This window comes from Camelus dromedarius, chromosome 24 (assembly GCF_036321535.1).
Source record: "Camelus dromedarius isolate mCamDro1 chromosome 24, mCamDro1.pat, whole genome shotgun sequence".
Lineage (NCBI taxonomy): Eukaryota > Metazoa > Chordata > Mammalia > Artiodactyla > Camelidae > Camelus > Camelus dromedarius.
The window spans coordinates 8373833-8387941 of NC_087459.1; positions in this window are offsets into that span (position 1 = coordinate 8373833).

Consider the following 14109-nt stretch of genomic DNA (forward strand, 5'->3'; position numbering starts at 1 on the left):
AGTTAGGTTTCAATTTTTAAGTTTCACTTTAAAAAAAAACAACTTGCCAATGTTTGAGCACTCGGCAAATTTAGAGTTTCAGATGAGAGATGATTCAATGGCACATCTGCAGATTTAAATATTTATTACTGTAAAGCCTATTTTAACTTTTGTTTTGGTTGTTTGTTTTGGGGGCTAATTAGGCTTATTTATTTTTAGAGGAGGTACTGGGGATTGAACTGAGGACCTCATGCATGCTAAGCATGTGCTCTACCACTTGAGCTATACCCTCCCCATCTACAAAGCCTACTTTAAAAAGCAAAGCAAAACTCTATTGTAATGCTTCAAATCATGCATTTAGTTACACTGTGTGTGGGGATAGGTGGTACTTTACCCTCACCTCCAGATCGTAAGCTCTATGAGGGCAGAGGTGGTGGCTTCTTACATATTACTTGTGTGTGCATTCCAATACTACCTTGCACAGAAAAAGCACTCAGTAAATATCAAATGAATGCAATGGTGGCTTGCACTTCAGTATCATCACTAGAAAAGGTTTTAGTGTAGTAACAACTGTCAGCTACACCAAACTAGCAGATTTACTCGATTTCACTTCTTACCACCAGGCCCCTTTAATGGTAAATGCCCTCAACTACAGGTTTCACTTTCAGGACATGTCCTATAACATGAGTTATGTGTTAAGTCAGTAAGACTATGGAGTTAGTCAAATATGATTTTGAATTCCAGCGCCACCAGTTTGTAGTCAAACGTTTTGACATTACTGAGCTTTAATTTCCTCATCCATAAAATATGGATAATATCTACCTTACAGGGTTGTTGTGAGAATTCAAAATAATGTACAAAGTGCCTAAATGTTCACAGACTCTAGATAGATGAGACTAGTGCTCTTCGTTCTTATTCAATGTAGCAGTTTCTGTGTTCAAGCAAGCCACAATAAACAACTGGGAGTGAAGCAGTGTTAAGTTCCTACTCATTCTTTGGCCTAGTCTGATCTGGTTCACTATGCACTTTCAGTCTCTGAAACACTTGCCAAACCTTGACAGATTTGTTCATTCATCCATCCACTCAACAAACTTTATTGAGAGCCTGTCAAGTGCTAGACACTTTAGGTTAGAGAGGATGAACTATTCATTAGCTAGATTTTGTGTAAAAACACTACCCACCTACATATTAAATGAGTTCTTCAAATTTTTACCCCTTAACATCTCTTGGTGGTTTAGTTATTGACTTACATGACATCCCATGAACTCTCTGAAGTTCCTTCACTTTCCACTATTTTTCAAAATATATGGTGATTGCTTTAGTGTCTGCCTCCAAAAAATAAAAATGACAACTTGCTTATCAACATGGACATTTTGAGAAATACAAAATTAACATGAAATAAAGAGCTCAATATGGTGATACAGAGACTATATCATTCATCAGTGACTACTGTCCCTTCTACTTTCCAAATATATTTTAAATATGTCTCCTTGTCTCCATCTCCAGTGCCATCCCCTCAGCCCAAGGCTCAGTCATTCCTCATCTGGAGTACTGCAATTACCTGGTTTTATACATAGTTTATTTATGTATAAAACCACTTGCAGGTTGAGTGTCTGATATGTATCAAGCCCTACATCAGGATGGGGGGGTGGGGCCTCAGAGAGGAGCAACAAAAACAGAGGCCCAGATGTGGGACTAGATGTGTACAGCCTCAAGGCCACTGGCCCAGATACTTGACAAGGGTAAAGGGAAACAGGAGTTGGTGGTGGAACTAGTCCAGTTAAGGTAATATGGTGCAATGTCTCAGGTAATAGTTGTGGAGTCCCTGTGATGAGGTTGGCCCTGCATTACAGACACTAGATACACCATGACCATCTCTGACAGCCCTCCAACCCAGGTCTCCCAAATTCCCTTTCCTGAGCTCTAAGCCCTCCTCCTATTTTTGAATGGCGACCTCCGGTCTGGACCAGAGCCCAGCCTGACCTGGCCTGTTCCTCCCAGGACCTTCCTGGTCCTTTGCTTTAGATTTCATGAGGGCATGGTAGGGCTCAAGCCCTTCATGCTCCTACTGGCTGCAACTTCCCTCCAGAGGAGAAAGCTGCATTGCATGATCCTTACTCTTGCTGTGGATCTGGCACAAGAGAAGGGGATTCTGGACCCAGAGGATGAAGACACACTGTGAGCTACTGCTCTGAGAAGGTGTCTGGCCTACAGGTTTAGTTCAGGGTGCCAGTAAGACACTTACGGAAAACTCTACCAACTTTCTGATTTTGAGGTCATAGTCTCAAATTCTGAGTAGGTCAGTTAGTCAGTTTGAGGCCTGGGCCTGGGATGGAAGAATTGGGGTTGAAGAGGACAATTGTCATAAATTTGGGACTTTTTTCTCCAGGGCCAGGAAGGGCTGCGTGTGTTTGTGCCTCCTGTGTGTTCTCTTCATTCCTGTCAGTACAATTATTCATGGGGGCCTGTGTGCCAGGTACTGGGCTGGTACCCTGGAGCTACCTCAGACTCTGCTATCAGAAAATTCTACTACCGGGGCGGGGGTGGGGTGGGGGTAAAGCTCAGTGGTAGAGTGCATGCTTAGCATGCATGAAGTCCTGGTTCAATCCCCAGTGCCTCTGATAAAAAAAGAAAGAAAGAAAGAAAGAAAATTCCATTATTATCCACTCTGTCAACATTAACACTTCCTCTCGTTCACTGCCCAGATCCAAAATAACCCTCACCAGGTCCTGCCAATTCTCCTGATTATCTCTTGAATCTGACTGCTTCTCCCATCTCCCTGACATTACCACTCTCCGCTTTCACTTTTGCCTCCTCTATCTCATCTCCACACAACAGAGAATTCTTTAAAAACTTAGATTTTGTCTCTCCCTCGCCTAAAACCCTTCCCAAGTGCACACAATTAAATCCAAACTCTGCTACAGCCTTTTAACGCCCAGCTGATCTGGTCTCTGCCCATCTCTTCCTCATTTCACATCACTCTCGCCTTGACAACCATGCTCCAGTCACCCCAGCTGCTCTCTTTTCATCAAATGGGACCTGGGGCCTTGGCTTACACAATTCCCTCTTCCTTGAGCATCCTCCCCAGTTCCACCCTCAGATCTTCCCAAGACAGGCTCTTCAGTATTCTTTGCGTCTCAAAGAGAATACTTTGCTACTTCTCTCCCTCAAGTATCCCCCAGCCTCTATTCCCCGTCTCAGCATTCCTAATTCATAATTGTTGCCTGTGTGCTGTCTTTCTCCTTCATTACAGCATAGGGTCGATGACAAAAGAGCTAAAGCATTCGCTCTACCACTGAACTATACCCTCCCCCCACTTCTTTTTTCCATGCACTCTTCTTTTAATTGAGATACAGAGTCACATGCAGTATAAATAATAATACAGAAATCCCTTGCCCCCTTTTGTGTCCTACAGTGCCTAGTTACTTTAGTACCTGATGCACAGTACATGCTGGCTACTTGCTGCCTAAATTAATCAATGAGTTGTAAAATCAACCTGATTTATAATTTGAGAATAACATTGCTACAATTAGCTTTTTGGATAAACAGAATTTTGGTTAACAGCTAATTTTACATTTATAACAAGCATTTAAATTATGGAAACAAGTACAGTTTATATCCTGCTATTCTAGATGATGGAGCTTCCAAAAACCTCAGCAATGATGTTCCTGTAATTTTCTATTTTATTCTAAGAACTGTGCCGGAGCCACTACAGAGAAGTCCTCTTTATGTGACCATTTCATACATGGAAATCCCCCCAAACATCCATCACAAACCAAAGATTTTTTTTTAAACAAACCTTGACAAAATTGGTCATTTCCTGTAAAAGGGAACACTCATTCTGTTATCTCTATAAGTCCAGTTCAAAAGGGTAGGTTTTACTGCTTCAATGGGAACTCAGCAAATTCTGCATTTTGAAATTCTAGCTGACTTCCAAACACTCTGGGGTGTCCATAAGATAACTGGCCAACTGGTCATCACACTGGAGAATTCCCCAGCATGGGGACAGAAGGGCGCTTGTTAGTAACTTTTCAAGGTAGCTTCAAATTTTCTAACTAAACTCTGCTTTGGAAAAAAAAAGAAGAACAAAAGGAAGAAAAACGAAAAGAGAAATGCATGACTTGCATTCAAATACAATTTCCCAAAGTTTGTAATTTCATGTCCTCCTCACACTTTGCACCTCATAGATGAGTTCAGCACTTGGCAACAGGGATTGAAGAGCTGTGCCTTTTCAACCCAGCGGTGAAATGCGACTCTCAATGGTTTTAAATGTATTCTGAAGATTCCAACTCTATGACATTCTGGAAAAAGCAAAACTATAGAGAGCCGGCGCACCATCCGAGGTTGCCCAGAGTAGGAGGGTGAGGCATGAGTGGTGGGTAGGGGGTTTCTAGGACAGTGAAACTGCTCTGAAGGCTCCTGTAACCGTGTATACGCGTCCTTACTCATCTGTCAAACCCACAGAATGTCCAACACCCAGCCTGAACCCTAACGTAAGCTAAAAGCAGTCTCTGGGGAATTCACTTTGCGTCACTGCAGCATGTGTGTGCATATTCCGCGTTGGTTACACCTGCCTGTTTACACGCACTGCGCTCTACCTAGACGTCCACACTCTATGGTATTCTGAGCGTTTCTACGCGTCCCTGTCCCCGAGACCTGGACAAGAAGCGGACGTCATCCGCCCACTTCGCATCTGGGCGTGCGGGCGTGTCCTACAAACCCCGCCCCGCCGGCTTCCCCAGCACGAGGAGACCGGGTGACCTGAGAGCCGGCAGAGACCCGGGACGCAGGGCCGGGGGCTCAGCGGGCTTGCCTTCGCCACCGCCCCACCGAGCTCGCGGGCAGCCGGGATGGGAGGCCGCCTTCACCGCCCACGCCGTGGCCCGGAAGCCCGCCCTCAGGAGCTGATGAGAGCCCGCCGCCCACTGCCACCCGGCTTCACCTCAGCCGCCCGCGCCGGCTGCTCCCAGGAGCGCTCACCCGGCCGAGACGGTGCTCGCACCTGGACAAGAACCCGCCGCACAGAGGCCCCACCCCGCCGCCTCGTCAGCGGAGCCTGCGCTCGGCAGCTTCTCCACAGAGAACTCGGTCCACAGCCCAGCCGCGCGACAACTGCCGCGCGACCGTTAGCGCAGGCCCCGCCCCGCCGCGCGCCGGTGCCGCCCCCGAGCTCCGCCCCGCCCCGCCCCGTCCCCGCCGACCTCTGGCTCCGCCCCCGCTCCGCCCCCGAACTCCGACTCCACCCATGCCCTGACTCCGCCCTCTGTCCCGCCCCCGGCCCGTCCCAGAACTCTGTCTGACTCCGCCCTCGGTCCTGCCACTTTCCCTCCCACCGCCTTGAGGGACCCAAGCGTCTTTATTAAGTCCAGGTCGTGGGGAGCAAGACTCGGGGAGACTGGACGCGAATGGTTCCCCGTTTCTTTCCTTTCCCGGGGGCCCTCTCCTGTCCTCCAGACTCGAGGGCCGTCCGGGGCTAAGAACCAGGCGCCCAGGAAGATGCTGGGGATCGTTTCTGCTAGAACTAGGCAGAAGTGCTGGAGACGTTGCTATAGAAAGTGCAGCAGCTGAATACACAAGTACAAACGAGTGCTGGTGAACCGGAGAAATCTGGAAAAAACTATGGATGTGTCCACCTCAGTAACTCGGTTGTGATCTTGCAAGCTGTTTTGATTGGGGAAAAGTAGATCAAATGTAGCAGGGATTTCTATATTATTACTTATATTGCGTGCGACTCTATCTCAATTAAAAGAGCGCATGGAAAAAAGAAGTGGGGGGAGGGTATATATAGTTCAGTGGTAGAACGCATGCTTAACATGCATGAGGGCCTGGGTTCAATCCCCATTGCCTCCATTAAGAAAAATAAATACACCTAATTACCTGACTCCCACAAAAACTTTTTTTAAAAAGGAAGAAAAGAAGGGTGCATAATTGCTGATAAGGCTCTTAGAAGGAGAATGGGTGCTGGATGCAGACTTTGGTCACCTGCTGGAGAAGTGTGAAGAAAGGCCAGTCTGCTAGATCAATTACAATATTTTCCTGCTGGTACTATTTATATATAGATATACACTATATATATTATTTGATGTGCTAAATATTGGACTTCGGCGTACCTGACAAAACATTTGCCAGCTTTTTACCATTTGGAAATCTTTTTCATCTAAGGACTTATAAACTAATTTTTGATAATAGAGTACTAATCAAGGGCAAATAAGTTAAGATCCAACAACTAAATTCTTTAAAGTTGTCACCAACTACTGTCCACATGTAGCATTATTTAAATTATTGAACTTCTTTCTTTAAAAGGAAGAACAACTTTGGTACTTATTACACAGCCATATACCACAAAAGAAAAATAGAACACTGGAGACAAGTCTTATGTTGTTATCACAACATAGTTTTTATTTTTCATCCTTTGTTATTTTTTAATTTCTCAAATGATATGTGAAAGCAAATAAAGTACCTGCATTCCCACCATTTAAAATTTAGTAGAGAAGGCTTTAAAATTTTTTCCATAGTCCTTTCCAGTTTTTGTCCTTAAAGGAGCATATCTTGGTCTTTCCAAAAGAATGAACTGGCATTTTAAGTCAGTTCTGAAGAAAAAAAAGTATAGAAACAATTTGCATGCATTTTTCATTTGAATCTCAGTAGGGGAATAATATTTTAAATTTTTGTTTGTAGTTTTTCATATTAATTTTCGCTGAAAGCTATATAAGATTAAGCAAGCGTAGTCATCTTTACCAGGACACAACAGGCTTTTCATAAGATATGTTGCTTCAAAACACAAGCCTCAAAGAATTGGATTGTTTGATGTTAATAATGAAATTGAGACCCCCTCCCGCGTTCTGTAAAGAATTTATTTCTTCCATTTTTGTGTAGCAATTCTGTAAACTTGCTTTGTTCTTAACAATAGAATTGACTTGTCAATACATTTTGCATAGATGTGGACAGACGCAAGGACAGGGAATCCCTAGCTTTGCCACTTGATGTAGAAGTCAAGGGTGAGTGAACAAAGGTCAGTGCTGAAATAGCTTGCATGTCTGGCTAAAGAAATGGTATAAGGGTACACCCATCACCTCCCCAGAGCATGCCAGCTGTCAGATCATCTAGGGGCATGTCACAAAGAGGTGACAGAGAAAACATACAGTAATCAACTTTACACATACTAACCAGTAGGAAGAAAGTGACAATTATTTTAATGCATTACAGGACCACCTTTTATTTATTCAACAACAAAGTAACTTTTCTAATGTTGGTCCTGTGATTACAGTATCCTTCCCAGGAGCTGCAATACTGACGACTCAATTATTAGTCTCACTCCCCAGTCCTTCTTCTGTCAAGGGACCAGCCAACATTTAAATAGATTGTAGATGTACTAACATTTACAGGTATTTGTGTAAAATTTTGCAAAAGTTTGTCTGGAGAAGAGGAGTGAAGTGACCCATGGAGAGGTTGGAAGAACTAGATAGGGAGATCAGGTTTAGGGTGAAAACAGCAATTTAAGAGCTGTTGGAGCAAACAAGAGGCAGAAACAGAAAAGAAAGAGTGAAAAGGACTTTGGTGGGAGCCAGATTCAAGAAAACTTGAAGTAACACTGGGAAAGAAAGATTTTATGAAAAAAAAACAAAGCAGTAGCAACTCCAGAGTAGCCTGAGGACTGAGCTCAGGGATGTTCCATGCAAACTGCTGATTCAGGATGGAGCCCAGCAGAACCCTGCACCCCCCTCCCCAAGTACAAAGGCCCTTCCATGTCCCCTGCTGCTTGTTGGAAGAAAAGCTGAAGTCTCCCAGGCCTCCCTGAGTCACAAAAGAGCAGCTTCAAGCAGGTAACGATTAGGACAATAGTCACAGACTCTCTCTGTTGCACATTCCTGAGTTGTTTTACGGATACTCATGACATTGGCTGCTCCAACCTGAAAAGGACTGAATCTGTGACTAACAGAATTCCAGTACCTGGCCTTGAGAGAATGGGGTTAACACTATTGCTCATAAAAATGTGTCTCTTTTTGGGCATCAAAATAACGGTAGCTTGCTCTGCTCATATATGTAAGTGGGCAAATCAGTTTGTCAGCAAAGAGAGATTACAGACCCATGTTGACATCTTCCACTGGAGAATAGGGTGCCCTGTGTCGGCATGAAGAAGATACAGAAGACAGACCTTCACCCAGAATCCTGTAACTGAGCAGGACCCTATGGGGCCTTCCTGGGGTAGACCCCTCCCCCATATCCTCTTCTGTAGCTCATCTCTGAAGTACCCAGATAATAGTATCTGATGCACATTTCTGAGTTGTTTTACAGATGTTAAAACCCCCACCAAATGGAAGAAATTGACTACTTGATGATGGTGGGCACATAACCCCCAGATCTACATGGACCTAAGGTTTAATAATGTTAACCCCCGTGACACCACCCTGCTACCTCACTGTCAGCCAGTCAGAGAATTGTGCATGAGCTGTGCAGATGCCCTAGGCCACTCCTTCCTCACCTTGCCTTTAAAAATTCTTCGCTGAAACCCTTTGGAGAGTTCAGGGGGTTTTGAGCACGAGCCATCCGTTCTCCTTATATTGGCACCTTACAATAAACGCTGCGCTTTCCTTCACCACACTCAGTGTCAGTAGGTTAGCTTTACTGCAGGCGGGTGAGCAGACCCAAGTTCGGTTCGGTAACAATCCCATAGCAATGGAATGATGTTCTGACAAGTGGGGATTTGTATGCAGCTTTCGGCAGGAAAAAGCTCTTTGCAGGAAAGGGTTCTCTGCAGGGGGCCCTTTTTGTCTTGTCATTTTAGCAAAGCTATATTATAACAAACCTTAAGTCAGGTACTCCCATGCTCTACTCATCTCTGGCCCAAGCACACCTTTCCAATCTTTTGATCACACAATACCTTGCTGTTGGTTTTTTCCATAAATCAAAGAAGTAGGAATGAAGAATAAGTCATTAACAGATGACCAGATCTTTTTCTTAGTTTCCCCTTCAGTAATATCATGAACAAACTGTGTGAATAAGATAGCATCTAAAGAAGGTTCACAAGGACTCGACAAGCCTGCATGCAGTGGAAGATGGCGACCAGTCTGCTCTCCTATCTCAGTGATTAACTGAGATTATTTCCCCTTAAAAACTTACATGGCCAAGCAGAATCTGCAGTGTTGGATTTGGGACACCAGTCCATCTTCTCCCCCAGACTACCAGCTTTCTGATCCAAAGCAACATTTTCCACTTCCACCAACACTTGCCTCTTGAATATTTATTTTTGAGAAGTGAGTAGCTGGACCTGAGTTCAGTAACAGGGATTCAGGGAGATGTGGGAGAACAGATCCCTTCTCAAGTCCAAGTGGCTCAAACAACAACAAAAACTCGATTTGTTCCATGAGCAAAGCAAATGAGAAGAGAAACATCAATGCTGGCAGACAAATGGAAGTAGTAAGGATCAAGACTGAACTACAAACTAAAACAGGAAAACTCATTAAGAGCCTGATGTATGAGCTGATCCATGGTAAACTAAAGTGAGTAATGAGCGGGGCTTGGAACGCAGCCACACCTTCATTTTATTGTGCTTCCCAGATATTGTGTTTTTCACAGATTGAAGGTTTGTGGCAATCCTGCATCAGGCAGTCTATTGGCACCATTTTTCCAGCAGCATTTGCTCACTTCATGCATCTGTCACATTTTGATAATTCTTGCAGTATTTCAAGCTTTTCATTATTATTATATTTGTATGGTTACCTATGATCTGTGATCTTTGATGTTACTACTGCTCCATAAAGGCTCAGACGATGGTTGGCATTTTTTAACAATATTTTTAAATTAAGGTATATACATCATTTTTAGACATAATGTCACTGCATACTTAATATAGACTAAGCTTAGTGTAAATATAAATTTTATATGCCCTGGGAAACCAAAAAATTCGTGCATCTCGATTTTATTGTGATAATAGCTTTATGGTGGTGGTCTGGAACCAAACCCAAGATATCTCCGAGATGTGCCCATAATCTGGTGCCTGTAGTCCATGCTACATATTTCAGCGTGTCCTTTTGATGCTCTACGTGCCTGATGTACACTGAACCAAAAAAAATGTGTTGCAGGAAAGAGAAAGCTGGAGGAGAGAGAGGTCACGAGCACACAAAGCACCAGCTTCAGTTTTGGGGGGAAAAAATCTGGCTGCCCCCCAGCCTGCCCCACCGGAGGGTTACTCATGTGACCACATTAGGAAGAGCCCATCTCTCTGGAGGGCTGTCATGGGCCAGTTTCATCACAACTTATGTTAGAAATGTATGATTTTTTTTTAAGCTTTCCTAAATTATTTCAAATGCCTTTAACCGGCTATCTTGCAATGAATCACGTCACTGACCTCAGGTTCCAGCTCCATGTTGCCACCCAGCTGCAGGCATCTCTACCCACTTGAGGGACCAGGTATAGCTAAGCTCAGTGTACCTAAAACTAAATCAGACACTCATGCCAGACCAGCTCTTCTCCTTCCAAGTGTGTCATAAATGTGCACCTAGTAACCCAGGCTCAGAGTCTCAAAGGTAGCCTTGAACCTTCTGCCCCACTTTCAATGAATCAGATGTCGGGTTCTGTTGCAGAAGAATGCGGCATGAGATGATGGTCACATCCCAAGTCTCGGGTGAGTCTCTGGGACGTACCACCAAGTGAGGTCCTTGACTTTGCGCAGGAAAGAATTCAAGAGCGAGCCATAGTAAAGTGAAAGCAAGTTGATTTAGAGAGATACACATTCCATAGGCAGAATGCAGACTGTCTCAGAAGGTAAAAGCGGCCCGGGGTGCAGGAGTAGTTAGTTTTTCTGGGAAAGGTAATTTCATAGGCTAACAAGTGGGAAGATTATTCCAATTTAGAGGAAGGGGCGGGGATTTCCAGGAATTGGGCCACTACCCACTTTCCCGCCTTTTATGGCCAGCCTCGGAACTGTCATGGCACCTGTGGGTGTGTCATTTAGTGGCTAAGGCATTACAGTGAGCATATAATGAGGCTGAAGGTCCATGGGAAGTCAAATCTTCCACCATCTTGGGCCTGGCTGGTTTTAACCAGTATTTGTCCTGTCCTCAATGGCTGTGTCATTCTTTTAATGGTTGTGCCCTGTCCCCTTCCCTCCTATCTCAGTTCTGTTTTTCTTTGGAATAACCCTTGAAACTGCCCTGGTCTCCTGGTTTCTCCAGGAGCTCTCACCTGTCCCTGCTCCAGTCCCTCCTCCACCATCCCACCAGATTAAGCATCTCCCAGCTCCCATCACAGCATCCCCTACTGGGGAAACTTCAGTAGTCCCTATCAGGGGGCCCATATTTTTCTGTAAGGGGTCGTATATATAGGGTCCTGTGGGCCATATGGTCTTGTCAGAATGACCCATCTCTCCTGGAATAGTGTAAAAAGCACCCATAGATAATACCTGAACAAATGGGCATGTCTGGCCCAATAAAACTTTATTTACCAAACAGACAGTGGGACAAATTTGGCCCGCAAACCGTAGTTTACAGACTCCAGGATCAAAGTAACAATTTCTCAGTTTGGAATTCATCACTTTCTAGAATCTGGACTCAATTTAGAACTCTACCCTGTTTCCCCACCATTTCTCTAAAATATGCCCACTTCCCCAAGACTTTTATATAGGCAATAAATTTATGTCTAGAAATGAATTTCCCACATGGCAAATATACATATAGTTTTACAGATACGTCACAACTACTGGTCCTGCAACAACAGAGTCTTTATTTCCATGTTTTTCATCATCCATGAGGTTGATGCTCATCACTTCATTGTTACTTCTAGAAAACATTTTTAAGAGCTACCTCACATGAAGCCACTCTACCATTGTGAATGATATCTACTACCCAAATAGGTTATCTTAGAGCCCCGATTACTCCCAACTAAGGTACAGGTGCTTGGGAAAAGCCGATTTGCACATCCAGCACTAGTTTCCTCCCTCTGGGTCCAAATCCCAGGCTTTGTTCTTTATTAGGTTTATTTTACATGTTTAGGAATTTGCTCAGAGCTCAATACCTTATCTGTTGTTCACAAGCTGGGCAAATGCTAAAGAAAGCAAGAGAAAACCTCCATTACAAAAGACACTTTTATTTTTAATTATCACTCTGAGAAAATGACCATGGAGATTTCTCAACGTGCTTAATTTCACTACATGTTAATCAGAGTTCTCTTATCAGCAGTTTTATCGCACAGTTGTCAAAAGTGAGAAAATAAATGGGGTTTAGGAGGAGCTAGCATGAATCGTAGAAACCAAAAGTCAGGCTGTTTGGTCAAAATCTCAGTTTTGCCACTAATTAGTTGTGTGGGTCAAGACTGTCTGAGCCTCCTTCTCCTTATCTGTCAAATAAAAGATTTGGACAGATCCAGTGGGACAGAGATGATACAAAAGTACAAACCCTGTGGGGAAATGCAGTCTATTTGTGCATGTCAGTGTCTTCTAGACTGATGCTTTTTGAGAGCCTGTTCATGTCAGAATCCTCCCATTACTATACCTTGCACATAGCTGGTGTTTGCTGAATGAATCTATCAACAGTCATGAATAATATTGGCCTCTACTATGGGGCAATGCTGAAAGTGGGGAGCAGCATCGTACCAGAGTGCAGAGAGGTTGCTGTGTGTGATGCGGGGGAGATCAGTAGATTTGTATTTTAGGACTTATTCAAGTTCTTTCTAGTCCAAACTTACTTTGTTATATGATATTAGATGGGTTACTCAACTTCATATAACATGTAAATAAACGTGACTCCTCCCTCCTGCATTTTTTTTTAAAACTCATAAGCATCATAGTTAGAGTAGACATCCCCATGAGTTAACAGATGGGAAATTACAGAAGGCTATATTCCATTGATAGCCATCACTAAAACGGGCTGCAAAATACTATAACTGGTATTCCTGGTTGACAGTGTTGTCACACGTTTCCTGGGCATGTCAAAGTATCCTTCCTCCTTAGAGCTCAGAAGGAAACAGCCTCAGCAGCGTTCCATGGGTGTCAGTGACCAAGCTCCATGCAGAGGACACACACAGGTCATCACTCGGGACATTCCTTCCCTCGGATTGGTTTTCTAACACTTTTAATATCTTTTTTTTTTTTTTGATCTCCATTGAATTGCTAAATGAGGTGAGAGGCATGGAAATGTGACCAAGTGATGAACGTTCCAACCTGGTGCCACAATCAGAGTTGTGAAGGAACTGTGACTGCCTTTGAAGTAGTTTAGGAACCAAGGTGTGATGGCGGAAAGAGGACCTTATGCAGTATTAAAAAGACATAATCCTGATATTAACAAGGGGAGTTGTGGGAAGGGCTAGGAAGTGGGATGGAGAATAGAGGGGAAGCATCTATTTCACAGGCAATGGAATCGTTCAAGTTGAAAAATGAGCCTTATCAATGAGATGACTTCACACCCACTAGAATGGCTGTAATTAAAAAGGCAGGATGGGGGGGGTGGCACGTGGGGTATAGCTCAGTGGTAGAGCCTGTGCTTAGCATGTGCGAGGTCCTGGGTTCAACCCCTAGTATCTCCATTTTTTAAAAAAGGCAGACAGTGACAAGTATTGGCAAGGATGAAGGGAAGTTAGAACCTTCAGACACTGCTGGTGGGAATGTAAATGGGTGCACCTGCTGTGAAAAAGTCTGGCAGGTCCTCGGGCAGTTAAACATAGACTTACTGTCTGACCCAACAATTCCACCCCTAGATATCTCTCCAAGAGAACTGGAAACATAAGTCCACACAAAGTTGTATAGGAGTGTTCATAATTCATAACAACCCAAAAGTGGAAACAATCCAAATGACTGTAAACTAGATGGATATATACATTTAGAAATTATTTAAATGATCTACCGATATAGTGGAATATTACCTGGCCATAAAAAGGAGTGAAGTACTGATACCTGTTGTAGCAAGAAAGAGACCATTATATTAAGTGAAAAAAAACAGTCACAAAAGGACACATTTATATGAAATGACCATAATAGACAAGTTTTAGAGACCGAAAGTAGATTAATGTTTGCCTAGGATTGGTGGGGAGTGGGGAGTGGGGGAGTGACCACTTCATGGATTCAGTATTCTTTCAGAGGTGATAAAATGTTCTGGGACTAAATAGTGATAAAGGTTACACAACTCTGTGACTATACGA